The sequence below is a fragment of the Ischnura elegans genome, chromosome 9, assembly GCF_921293095.1.
Source record: "Ischnura elegans chromosome 9, ioIscEleg1.1, whole genome shotgun sequence".
NCBI classification, from domain to species: domain Eukaryota; kingdom Metazoa; phylum Arthropoda; class Insecta; order Odonata; family Coenagrionidae; genus Ischnura; species Ischnura elegans.
Genome location: NC_060254.1, coordinates 88128516 through 88141828, shown reverse-complemented (window position 1 = coordinate 88141828; position 13313 = coordinate 88128516).

Sequence of the window (13313 nt, the reverse complement as noted above, 5' to 3'; positions counted from 1 at the left end):
CTGGAACAATGAAAGTTATTGAGTCTTGGAATGGAAAGTAATGGAATGGCTGAGAGATGATCCTCACACCTGGTTTTTATGGTGAAACCCGTTTCTCCAATATACCCTTATCCTGTGTCCGGCATTTTATTTCATACACCCTCCTTTGTTTCCAGTTTATCGCGTTCTTAAATGATACTTATAACGACACGACGCGACGTTAATTTTTGGGTTTGAATAATGCTTTTATGTTATATTTAGCCAATATTCTTGAATTCCGGTCCGTCGCTCCGTGGATTTATATCAGAAGAGTTGCTTTTGTTTCTTTGGCTTCTTTGAATGGCGATTTCTACATTCTCCGTTCTTCTTTTTTCCCGATGGCCTAGTGAATGTCGCTTTTAATTGCAGCCGTTGTCAGTCCTCCTTAATGTTCTCCGATCCTTTGATTTATGGTTGTCATCCCTTTAAAAATTATATATGTTTATAGTGTATATATACCAGTTAATCACGCTGCGATTAATGTCACAAAGTCGCATTCGGGTTTGAAATATGTTTTTATGTATTATTTTATTTCCATTGATGGTGATCAGTTATTGTGCGATCATTTCCATTATTACTCATTATAATTTAACATATCCATTTGAATGCTATTAAACATGTATTTATTTTGCACCATTTTCATATAGAGACATAAAGATGAGATCGTCCGCAACCGAGGATACTCTAACACCGTTGAAATCGTAATGCGACAATTTTGTTGACTTTTAACTGGCAGTTAAGTAACGGGTTAAGAGTAACTGACCTTATTTAACACAAGCGTAAGGAATATTAGGGACAAGGAGATTTCATTTCTACGTCTTACTTAGCACTTAAGTTATTACCTTGGCCTACTGGTGTAGCTGGAGGCACTCCAGGATTCAGAGTTATCTGTGGATCACACAGCCGCCTGTCCCGGAGAGCAGCGGGTGGTTAATCCTTTTAGGTCCTCAAAGATTGCAGCCTTTTATAATTGCATAGCAAAATACGTTTTCAGGCTAATATTAATGCGTAGATTCCAAAAACATTTACCGCGCGAAGACGGATTAATCTAGGGGGAGACCTAGAAGCGCTTTTAGGAGACCACCATACCAACTTAAATTATACATTTCAGTTCCTCAAATAAATAAATATTTTTAATAAACTCTAATTATGCTCACTCTTTGTACGAAGAAATCATATGCAGTGGCTCTCTTTCTACATAAATTTTGGAATTAAATGACACAGTAGTGGTGCGAAATGACCTAGCCGTCGACGCACCCTAAATTTATATTCTACTACTCTAGTATATTGCTGTAATTTGCAAAATGAATTATAAAGTCTGTAATGATAAAAGCTTATAGAGGTATAATACATAGTTTATATGCGTTGTTCAAATATTGTTTGCATGATTTATTTGAAAAAAAACAGCCCAAATAAATCGATGGGTGCTGGCTCAAAAATAAATCAATGTTGTCTATTTAAGGTGTAATGTTGACCAAACACACTTTTACCAATGGTTTTGAAAATGCCGAGGGTAACCAAAACGACTTAATTTTATACGAAATATTTTTTGTTTTTAACAGCTTGGAATACGTCATAGCTGTGGATATCGACTTTGAGGAGGACGGGCAAGAGCCAGATTGCGAATCTTTTCCACTGGTGGTGCTGCCGGGAGGAGTTTCTGAGCTATGCAGTGCTTGCGGTAATAATGTTTGCGATAGAGGTAGGGCGGTGTGGTGGTAATTGAATAGGCTGGTGATAGGGTTTTGGAGGACACCTATGTGCGGAAACAGTTAAGGGTGAGGGCATTGAGGGAGAGTTCCCTGCATTTGACCGCAGCACTTAGTCAAGGGGGTTAGCGGTTGTTGCTCAGAGAAAGGGGCTTCTAGACAATAGGACTACGTGAGATCAGTTACATTTCAATGATAGAAATGTTGCCCTATGAGAGTGATAACTATATCTTTCACTACGGAAGAAAGACGGATAGTATAAAAGATGGCACATATTCTTTTGCACACCTCATATGCGCATGACCTGCTACTCATCTCTGCTATCGGATCACCTGGGATTTTTATCTATAATTAAATTTACCAGCTGCGTTTTTTTCTCCAAGTTATTTAAATTCTCTTAGGTGAGATTTTACTGTTGGCTCAAACTTTAATATTAACTATTTAACTCTCTTGTTAAATCAATGACTTCGGAAATGAACAGACCTAATAAGTTTATGAAAATCGGACTAAATATTTGGGGTGACAGTTTTTGAGAGGGTATTGTAACGTAAGCCCCTATTTTATAGAAAACGGCAAGTTTTCTGTGAAAATTTAAAAAAATGTTTGATGTGTGCAGGAGGATTTTATGTTTTACTGCAGCCTTCAAGGTCTTTAGAATCAAGGTCCGTAGGCTAATAAATCAACTAATCTTATTTCGTTGTCCGTACAAATCAACTTAAGGATTCGGGCGGTATATCATGAAATTTATGTTTATCATAATTTAGTGATACTGTGCTGCGTATGTTCCACAGAGCCTTGTTTGTAATTAGCACGATCGTGTGGATATTCGCCCAAACATGACAAATAAGAATAAAGGGTGGAGTGACACCAGTGCTAAATGTAATGAAGTTAAATTGCCGGTATCCCAAAAGTGTAATGAAATAGGCAATGCTTTCAACTCTAAAGCTTAAAGGCTAAATATTACTTTTGAAGTTTTTAAAGAGAATGTTTTTGAAAAAAAATTAAATGATTATTTTCCATTAGAAAAATAATAAAACGCAGAATATAAAGAAAGGTGTTCAATGTTCAAGCAAATATGCTACACCAGTATGAGTATTTCATGTAAACCAAAGATAAAAATTTTGGCACATGTGCGCGAAATAGTGATTTTTTTTTTTAATCACCGTTTTGCGAGTAGAAATTTGTTTATGACGAAATTTGTTTGCGTGGCCTACTTTACTGTGAGGTACGAAAAAGCCTACTTTATAAAACTAATTATTTTCTTTCATTTCACACAGTGTATAAATATGTGTGAATACGTGACACAGTGAATAACTGTATGAATTTTGATTAAAATTTTATAAGTCAACTTAGCATCAGTTGCAGTCAACTGAGGTCAAACTTCAGTTACCTAAAGTGGTAAAACAGTTTCAGACTCATCGTAAATAACGGCGTAGATCAATATCAGAGAGACATTTGTATTGGGTATTTGATATGACTTAGTGAATGTCTTGAATAATTAAAAAAACTTCTTGTCCTTGAAATACTCAACTTTTACCTCTTAAACGACGAGACACACTTGAAAATCAAACTAAAATGTATAAATACTTGGCTAACAGTGCGTTCCATGTTACTACGAGGGAATGTTTTTCAATCTACGATGGGCCATGAGCAGGATACGAAATTATTATTCGGTAAATATTGAGCACACTTATGGTATCATTTCGAAATAATCGCCACGGCGATTGAGGAATTGGTCGTAGCTGTGGACAAGCTTTACTATACCCTCTTCATAGGATGTTGTCGCTTAAGACTTCTAATGTATGTGGCCTGTGCCCTGAAGTTTATCGATCATTTGAAAGCACTTCCATACTAGCCACTTCTTCATTTCAGCGTAAAGATTGAAGTCACTCGGCACTACGTCGACATTGCACGGCGGGTGATCGAAAATGTCCCATTGAAATTGCTCAAGGAGCAGTTGGGCTGCATTAGCGCTGAGATGACGGACGTTTCCACGGTTCAGAACACTTCCAGAAGTCAGTATGTATCTTCTTCTGTTTTGAATGGGAATGGACGTAATTTTTCACCCTGTTCCACACTCTGGCACTAAGAAAAATTCTCTTTTATTGTCATAAAGGTCAAGACATGACAATGCCGAAGCCTTTCGGCGATTTTCCTGGCTGTTGTTTCGCAGTGCTCCCTTGTCGGGAGTATCTATTGCGGCAGTGAACATAATGAGATTGCTAATAACCTTAAACTAACAACTTACGGTCAGAAATGACTTTAGGGTGTGGTGCGTAGGACGCGCAATTGCCCTACCTGCGCAGTAACCGCCTGCGGATTGTATGGTGTTTTTGCTCAGGTAACGGAAGTTGAAAAAAAAAACGGCCCTCGTTTAATAAATACTCAAAGACAAAAACTAATCATGAAATAAAAGGTGATTACCCGATAACACAGGCCAACAATGAAAAAACCTTTTTACTGAAAATACCATCTTCTAATGTTTTTAAAGTTGCTGAATCCAAATATGATGGTTTTAAAGTTGTATCACCCACCATTTATTCACATGTTACAGTTAAATTTATGAAATCAAGCAATATTTTTAGAATTTAACAGCTTTTTTATAGTCAAATGCAATTGAAAAAGTAGGTCTAATGAACGAAGATAATGGGGGATTACAGTTGGTACTTCACCGGGAAGTTCAGCAAGCGATTCATCACAGAAAAAGCTACACAAGAAGCTTCAAGGAAAAAGGGAAAGAAAATGTAGACCAATTCCAGTTGACAAGTGAACCCTGTATTATCACGCTGTAGTAAACACAAACAATTTTATCACGATGTAGTGAACAGTAAATATGTACAAACAATTTTATGATGCAACACAGTGTTTCATTAATTTCCCCGTATACCGTGTAGGGGTATTAGAATAAATATTTAATACATATTGCTTGGAAACTATGGGTGACACAAAAAAAACTAAGGCCATATTTGGATTCGGCACATTAAAATCTATAAAGATCAGCTATTAAAATAAAATAAGTTTTCAAGCATAATTTTTTTGTTGGCCTGTGTAATTTGAAGCATTGACTACCCTTAGATACGTAATCGTGAAATTTTGGTCGGAATCGATTCCTTTCTACCGTGATGACCCGTTGCGCAACACACACTGAGGTTAAAAAGAGAATACGGTGAGGAGGGTTAGGGCACGCTTTTATGGCAAAAAAAATACGGTTTGATGCATAGCCGCTTCTGGAGTCGACTCTTTGGTAGCCAGTTCTCTTGCAACAGCGACCGTATCCTTTTAATTCTTCTCATGGGTCCTTTATCGAATGACCATGGGGCCTGGCGCTCTACGTGCCAGGCGGCAGCAGGCGACCATTTGATCCACGTAAAGCCTAAGCCCGAATGGCCTCCAGCAACACGAGGCAGTGGAGGCAATGGGCTACGCAGCTTAATGACACCAGCAAAGGTTTGCTAATGAAATGAGTCCATTCCCATGTCCCAAATATCCTGTACGTATGCATAAAATAAGGTCAATGACTTCACCTGCCCCTGGTTCCTCCGTAACTTAGTGGCCAGTTGTTGCTCCGCAGCAATACGGCATTATTTTTTCATCGTTGCACAAGTGTATGCAGCCACGGGCAGAGTCAGTCTTACTTTTCGTTGGTGAAACGATACAGTTCAGATGTATGTTTTCTAGCCTTGTAGTGATTAGGAATGATTTTGCATGGAACAACAATGAGTTGACTTCTTTTTATCGACGTCCAACTTTTCATTCATAGGTGCTAAAAATTTTAGTCAATTCGATTCGTGCAAGTGCTTCAGTTGAATTGGGTTTGATGCTATTATACTTGACTAATTAGGAAAGCTAGCATGTAAAAAAATGCAAATTGTAGATGTAAAAACTCTTGAATGTGGTTTCGGATATTTTGCCATGTTTGAGATAAGAAATGGGTGCTCATTGAATTTTAAGGTGCTTTTGATTTAGTTTTAACGATGGCAGGAAATTATTCCCAGTAAATCAGTACTCTACGGTCTACCATCTCTCTATATATTCTTCATTTCTAAATTATATGAATTTTTGCCATTAGTTTCTTTTGCTTCGCATTAGTTTCTTATGATTTTTGTTCAAAATATGACTGGTTTATCTTTTATTGGCTATATTAAATACACTAAATATGCCTTAGGCGATTTGATTTTGATTCTTCAATATCGCTATCATTGTTCACACCTTTCAGATATTTCATTTTTTCACACCTCAGCTGTCTGGAGGTATGTGGAATATATATATGCTAATCCGAGGTTTTACTGCTCCTCTGAAATCTATGTTTTGCCCTTTGAGAACCAATTTCTTCATTTTACACAAAGCTCCACTTCTTGTTTTCAAATTTTTGGCGAAAAAAATTCATTTCCCTCGTGAATTTTGTAAGATGGTGTAAATAATAATCTCTGTGCAACCAGTGATACCACCTAAAGTATACAGATACGAAGCCCTTTGAATGAGTGAACGATCGCGATGGCTGTAGTAAATGGATTTTGATGTTTTGTTTGTGTACAGTCATTTGAAGCCTAAAATATAGTTTCTGATGTGACGCGAGCTTTCATGGAAATGTTTTTAAGGCTTAATTTTCCGGGTTTCACCGCGTCGTAGTTGTGTTGGAGACAACAGTTTCTCCTGCATTCTAGCAGGTGTCTTCAGGTCGAAGTGCTTATGTCTTGTTTTGGCCGCCGTCACATAGGCTGCCCAGTGGTGTATGTTCTCCCTGATTGGTCACCTTGCGGCCAATAGCATAAGGGTATGGGGCGAAGAGTCTCTTCCACGTAGTGTGGAGTTGGTAGCTATCCTATCGATTGAAATTATGAGGATGTTTAGATATTTCAATCGCCTCTCGGATGTTCCTCGGAAAATATTGGAATTCTTTGGCGATGACTTTTATTTCTTCCCAAACGCCTTCTGCAATGCAGTAGAAACTGTTGTCCCCAACACAACCACGACGCGGTTAAACCCGGAAAATGCAGCCTACATTACCAGCGCACCGCGGAAGCCTTCGCCCCAAATGCTTTTTTCCCTGTTTAAAATTTAAATGCATGCCAGCTATCGTTCTATACACCTCAGCTACCCTCTTCATCATATGAATTGATTTTCTTAGGCGAAAAAATGCTGTTGAAACACAACTTCCGAAATTGACATGCTTTATTTGATACCTTTCAAAGGTGCAATCATGCTCCCGGTACTTTAATGACCATGTCTTTTGATAGGGAGGTATTTGAAGGTGAAAGCCGTATAACGCTCTTTTTTCGCTCGTGCTGATTTTGACAAGCAAAGCAATTTTTCTTTTAATAACTTATAAATGTTTTAATTTTTAATATTTCATTATTGAATTAAAAAATATCGATTTGTCACTATTTTTTAATGTTAGTACGCATAAACGATCCTAAATTACCTTACGCAACGTATTGAATTAATTTCAGTCTTTCTTCCGTGGAATAGTTGATTATTGTTGGTGATCATGAAGTTTGATTAGCGTTTACACTCAAAGGATTCATTTAGGAAAATATTGATAATAGTAAAGAGGCATACCAAATAAATGACAGAATAAAAACTTGTCAGCTTTAACTGAAAATATATATTTAGCCATTCTTTTTTAATGCTACTTATATGAAATAATGTTAATGAAAATAAATTTTGGCTGCTTTCAAAGACTGAAAAAATAGCAGTTTGAGCATTAAAGCGGTATTTTTTAGTGTTTAAACATAGAAAGGAAACGGGTTTATCATTTTTATGTGAAATGTGATATTGATAAACTATTGGTCGATGCAAATACGGTGCGTGTTGAATGTAATTTTCTATATTACAATACGAAATGATACATGATTTTATCTTTCATTTTGAAGCACTCGATGTCGTTTCATTTGGCAAGCCATGTGTGGCATTGGAATACATTTTGAGTTGATTTTTTGGTACATAAAATTAAATAAGTTACCAGTGGTAACTTATTTAATAAATTTAGTTAGGTTAATAAGAGTGGACATGTTATGGAATTTTGAGAGACGACAAATTGATTGGGTTAAATTTTGATAGACGCTTGAATTGATGGGGTTTAGAGAGACGATGTGAATTCGAATAAATCAATAGCTGAATGGCGAGAATTATGGGTGAATGGCAATTTGGCATCAACTGTAACGCGTAATGAAGCACTCGATGCAATCAATCAGTCGTGACGTCAAGGCATGGGGTTTGGAGAAAGGCGGAAGGGAGTGTCTGTTGGCTCGTGGATGCGTTTTATGCTCACTGAGCTGGCGGTTGATGGAACCAACGAAAGTGCTCTCGCCAATTACGTTCGAAAATCAGAAAATTTGGTGTGTTTCTAACACGACCTGCTCTTGTGTGCTCTTATTATACATTCACTTGACCGTTGCGTGTGGTATATGAATAGTTCTAAAAAAAATTTTCCTAGTGGCGTAGTCTTTGTTCATTTGGAGAGTGGGGTACGTTTCCGAGTGGTTCACTTGGAGGGGGTACGCTAGGGCCAACTCTCCCAAGCAAGCAATTTAGGGAGTTTTAGGGGTAGGAGAACCTCATGGATTTATCCGTTCACTTTGCCCTTGATTGTTGAATAATACTCAAAGACTTGAATGCAAGGAGAGTATAAGTGAAATAAAATTACGTGGGTCTGAAATGAACTCCACTTGCAATCTTCTTGCAGTTATTATAAACCTAATGTAAACACATTACGAACAATTTCATTGGGTGTGGTGATGGGGTAAACTATTTTTTCTCTTGATAATTGTTTGTGGGTTTTGGTGGACGACAGTTTCGGTTGCATTACAACTCCCGTCTTCGGGTCCATATGATCTGCAGAGCTTCTGTTCCTTAAACATAGTTAAGGCGGGCGCTGATTTGATCGGGCTGAGTCTCACTGTTGGAAGAGCCGTTGGAAGCCCTGTAGATCCGTGCCATAGCCAGGAATTTAGTTCGGGGAGGGGGCCCAAAACCAGGGGGACAATATAAAAAACCAGGGTACTAAGTAGAGGGTTTTAAACTAATTTTAACACTTTTCACAATCGAAAAAACTTCATTTGTTAAAAAAATATTTTGTAAATTCATGATTTTTATTTATTTTGTTTTCTTTTATGAAGGAAAATAATTTTGTTTTTATATTTCGGGGGGAGGTATCCGGATCCCCCCTGGCCACACCACTGCTGTAGTTATTTTGGACCCGAAGATGGGAGCTGAAATGCGACCGAAACTATCGTCCTCCAGAATGAGTCAACGTGGCATTAACTCGAAAAAAATAGGGTGGTTTCCTATTATTTTTTTATTGCCTAAATCGAAAGATTATTACTCCTGTAGTACGTATTTCACGCTTTTAGATTTTTAAATGACTATATCTATTTTTCAGAGTAAATGAGAAGTGAAAAATTTCAAGCGCGCGAAAACGCGACGGCCAAGTATGAATGCCGGGAAAACTCCGTGTGACGTCGTTCTGGTTCCCGCTGCTGCAAGTGAGGTGACCTTGGGGCGAGGCTTTGAGCGCTGATACGACGCACGATGCTAGCAGGTAGCAGAGTAGCCTGCTAGCTGGTAGCGCTTGGCTTAAATAAGGATTATTAATACCTTATCAAACGAAGAAAACTTTCCGACCTTAGCCAGTTTTAATAGGTGATTATTAAGACAGGTTTCCCTGAGCTCTGTCCCTCATGCATGCATTGGTAATGTCAGACGATGTAAAACTTCTATCTAATCGTATAGAAACTAGGTCCCCGTGACGTCACGTGGAGTGGCATCGCATGGGCGCCAATCTGGCCTTTTTCAAATGAAGATAAAATTGACCCTCGCCATTCGTCTAAACCGGTATTTCAAAAACCAAATATGTAGTTTCTATATTATGAATACACTAATGGTGGGTAACGAATTGCAATCAATGCCTTTCGTTTCCTTTGATGAAGGAAACTACCGTATTATCAATTTAATCACCGCGGAGGCCTCCGTGCCTATTTTTTCTTTCTTTGGAGTGAGAAATCAGCCTTAGAATTCACACTTCATCGGTGGAATGGCGAGGGAGGGGGAGTTAGAGTGGAAAGTTTCACCTGGGTCCATCTTTAAAGGTCCTTTTAAATCATCCTCAGCGTTCCCCAAGCTGCGGGAAGGATTGGAAAAATACAAAGAAAAAAAAACAGTCTCCAGGAGAACATCGCCTCAGGCTCCGAAATATTTCTGTGCGGCCCTTGAAGAACAGTATACGGATGAAATTCGTTTTAGTCGATTTACAGAAGCAATAGGTTGGCCATCACTAAACTAAATGCATTTCTCAATCATTACATAATTATTAGCTATAACTATTTCGTCACCGTGTTTACATACATTTGCTTATTCTCTCATCAAATACACGATTTAAACGCCATGAACATAAAATAATATTACAAAAAGTGAATTTTATAACCTTCCTGTGACACCATTAATTCAGAGAAATACCTAGGAGACTGAAGGAACCAAGGGAATTCGAATTATGATAAATCAGACTTATATTTTGAGGACTTCGCACGATGTATTTTGAAATGTATATTAGTATATTCATGCCTATGCATATTTTCCGAAGCAAAGCGATCTTTAAACCTTCATAATTCATCGTAAAAATTCATATCATGCATAGAGTAAAGATTCTTGAGCAGGAAATCATGATTTGTGGTCCACGAACTTCATTAATTGGGAAAAAGATAAGTTTGCAAGAAAGTGATATTGGTCGGAAGAGGGAGCCATCTGGGGGTTGAAGCCTAGGGAATCATTTCGCAGAAAAAGTGTGTAGGTGGAATAAAGGTAGAGCTTAATGATGAATGAAGCAAGGGAATAAGGATTGAGACCCTCTGATATTCCTCTCGAATCTCATGGAAGGAGAAGGGACTTGTATAAAGGAAAGGGGCGGTGCTTGTAGGATATGATCAGGATTCAATAAAGGCGGATTACGACGAGTCGACCAATCTTGAAGCGAAAGAAAGGGAGCTGAAGAAGAAACCGAGATAGGCTGGATGGATGTAGAAATATAACGAAATAAGCCATTTTAAGACCTGAATCACTTCGGCTCGAGTAGTCTATTTTTGTAACGAGTAATGTGCTTACAGTGTAAGCGATGGACGGGAAACGTTGATGGTGCATGTATTAGAATTGAATTTATCTCTGATGCGAATGTGAAATGTAAATGACTCGAAGTTTTGGGATTTTGAAAAAAGAAATAAAAATGTAGGTACCGTAGAATTTTCAAGGTATTAGTGCCAATTTTACACTAGCTGTGCATCATATGCCCAATTGGCTACTACATACTATCCGATTGGCGAACACACCTCGCAACCGATGTCTAATGCGCTTCAGTTTCGAAACAGTAGATGGATAACCACATCACTCACTATCCTTTGGTTGAGCATAGCATTTAAGAAATGCGGGGGAGGAAAATGCAACGCTAACAGGTATGAAGTAATTGGAAATTTACCAAATTTAATTCGTGGGTTGAAAATTTTTGTGCCTAATGTTGTCATTTTAAACTAGCCGGGTTTTAAAGCCCAGTAATATCTTCATGTTCTTTCATAACATGATGGAGGCCGCGTCGACGCTAGTGAAAAATATGGGAAATCATAGAGCAACATTCATAATATGCTATTGTGAAAAGCTTTCACGCTTTGAATCCAACAATCATTTGTAATGAAGCACTTTTTGAGAGAACTGGAAGCTGGTGTACCGCAGTGCCATCTCTAGTACTTTGTGAACACATAAAGGAAGGCGACGAAGCGATTAGCGCATTCCATACTGAGACTCCCGAGGGAGTTGCATCGCTCAAAGGACTGCCTCTATCCGGTGCGAAGAGCCCATTGCAGCAGCACGCTAAGTGAACTAGTTGCCCATAGAATGCATGGTTAAACACGTAGCGTGGAAGTTTGTGTACCTCGTATGTGATGAGCTTTACGTTAGCTTCAAACATGAAAAGCCGTGTCACCTCGTTCAGCTTGTGTTTAATGGTAGATATGAAGTAAATATTCGCATGAGTATGTAAATGCAAGCTTCATAGACTTATTTAAATAAATATTAAGAGGAGGAATTCAGTTCTTTTCGGGAAGTGTGGACAATGCACAGGAAGACAGTGGCGCAGCGAGGGGGAGGTTTTGGGAGATAAAACCCCCCAGAGCTCAGAGAAATTTTTAAGTTTAATCCATTTTACTTATTTGGATCGGTATTACTTATAGAATAGTGTTAGCATTAATCAAATATCCCTCAGGATGCCGTAAAAATCGCAATTTTGAACCATTATTCTTAAAAATTTTCTGGAGGAAGGCCCCCGCAACTCCTGCTTACCCTAGTGGGTATGCAATACCCCCAAACCCATAAGTATTAGTTGCTCCTAAAACCCCCTCTAGCCTTAATTCCTGGCTGCGCCCCTGCAGGCAGATGCTAAATCTAGTTCACGAGTTTTTACATTTGATTTTTATATTAGGATTGGTTTTAATTTCTTTGGCAAAAAATCTCGAAGCTTGAAAATGCACTGAGCGCTCCAAACTGCCAATCGTTGACCGAACGAAAATTGAAACAGTCTCCGATTTTGTGCCAAAAATTCTGCTGAAAGCCTTGGAAGGGTAAACAATCAATAAATATGGAACAGTGTGCAAACAAATGAATCGGGGAAAGAGTGAAATGATGGATGGAAATCATATACGAGAACAGTTGTTATTTGGAAATTTACTAAAAAACATCGTGCACTTGCACTTAGTCTATAATTGAGCTTTCATTTTTTGTACAACTTTGCTTTTTTCTTAACTAAGATCATGTTACATTATTAAATTTTGCCAGTGGATCATTATGGTAAGCGGGGAAAAATTATGTTATTTAGTGCTATATTTCAGACCAATAACCTTAAAAAATGTCATCAATAAACTTAAGAATTACGTATATGAAAATATAAGGCACAATAGGAAAGCTTGAAAGCTACCTTTAAAGGGGACAATGGTGACTGAACTGAATAAGTGTTGCATACATAAAATCAGGGATAGCATTGGCAAGTGAGGCCTGCTGCTTGAAGAAAAATTAATTTGCAGTAAAAACCTGGAACGGGAGCTAAGAAAGAGACTAAGTAGGAGTTCCTCATGGAGTGTTTTCATGCGCGGATTCGAAATATGGACATTAGATAAGAGGGAAAAAAAAGGAGACGCTTGTGAAATGTGGAAATGGAGAAGATTGGAAAAGTGAGCTGAATTTATACGACGAGAAATGAGTAAATTTTGAACAAAGTAAAAAAAAGGGAGATTGCTTCTAAGGGAAATAAGGAAAACAAAGGAAACCGGTTCGGTCATATGTGTTGAGGGGGAAATGTATAATAAGTGAGGCACTTGAGGGGCCAGTTGAAGGAGAAGTATTAAATCTATAGATAGCGTGAAGATCAAGAGCTACGAGAAAACAAAGAAGAAAGCCAAGAAAAGAATGTGGATGAGTAAATGAGTGGCGTAGGAGACCTGCCAGCAGTCAGAACTCCACATGATGATGAACCTACAGTAGCGGATGCAGAAAAAACTCAAGGGAGGGGGGCGAAAAAGATATATTGAGCAACCTTAGGGTACTATTGTCGTA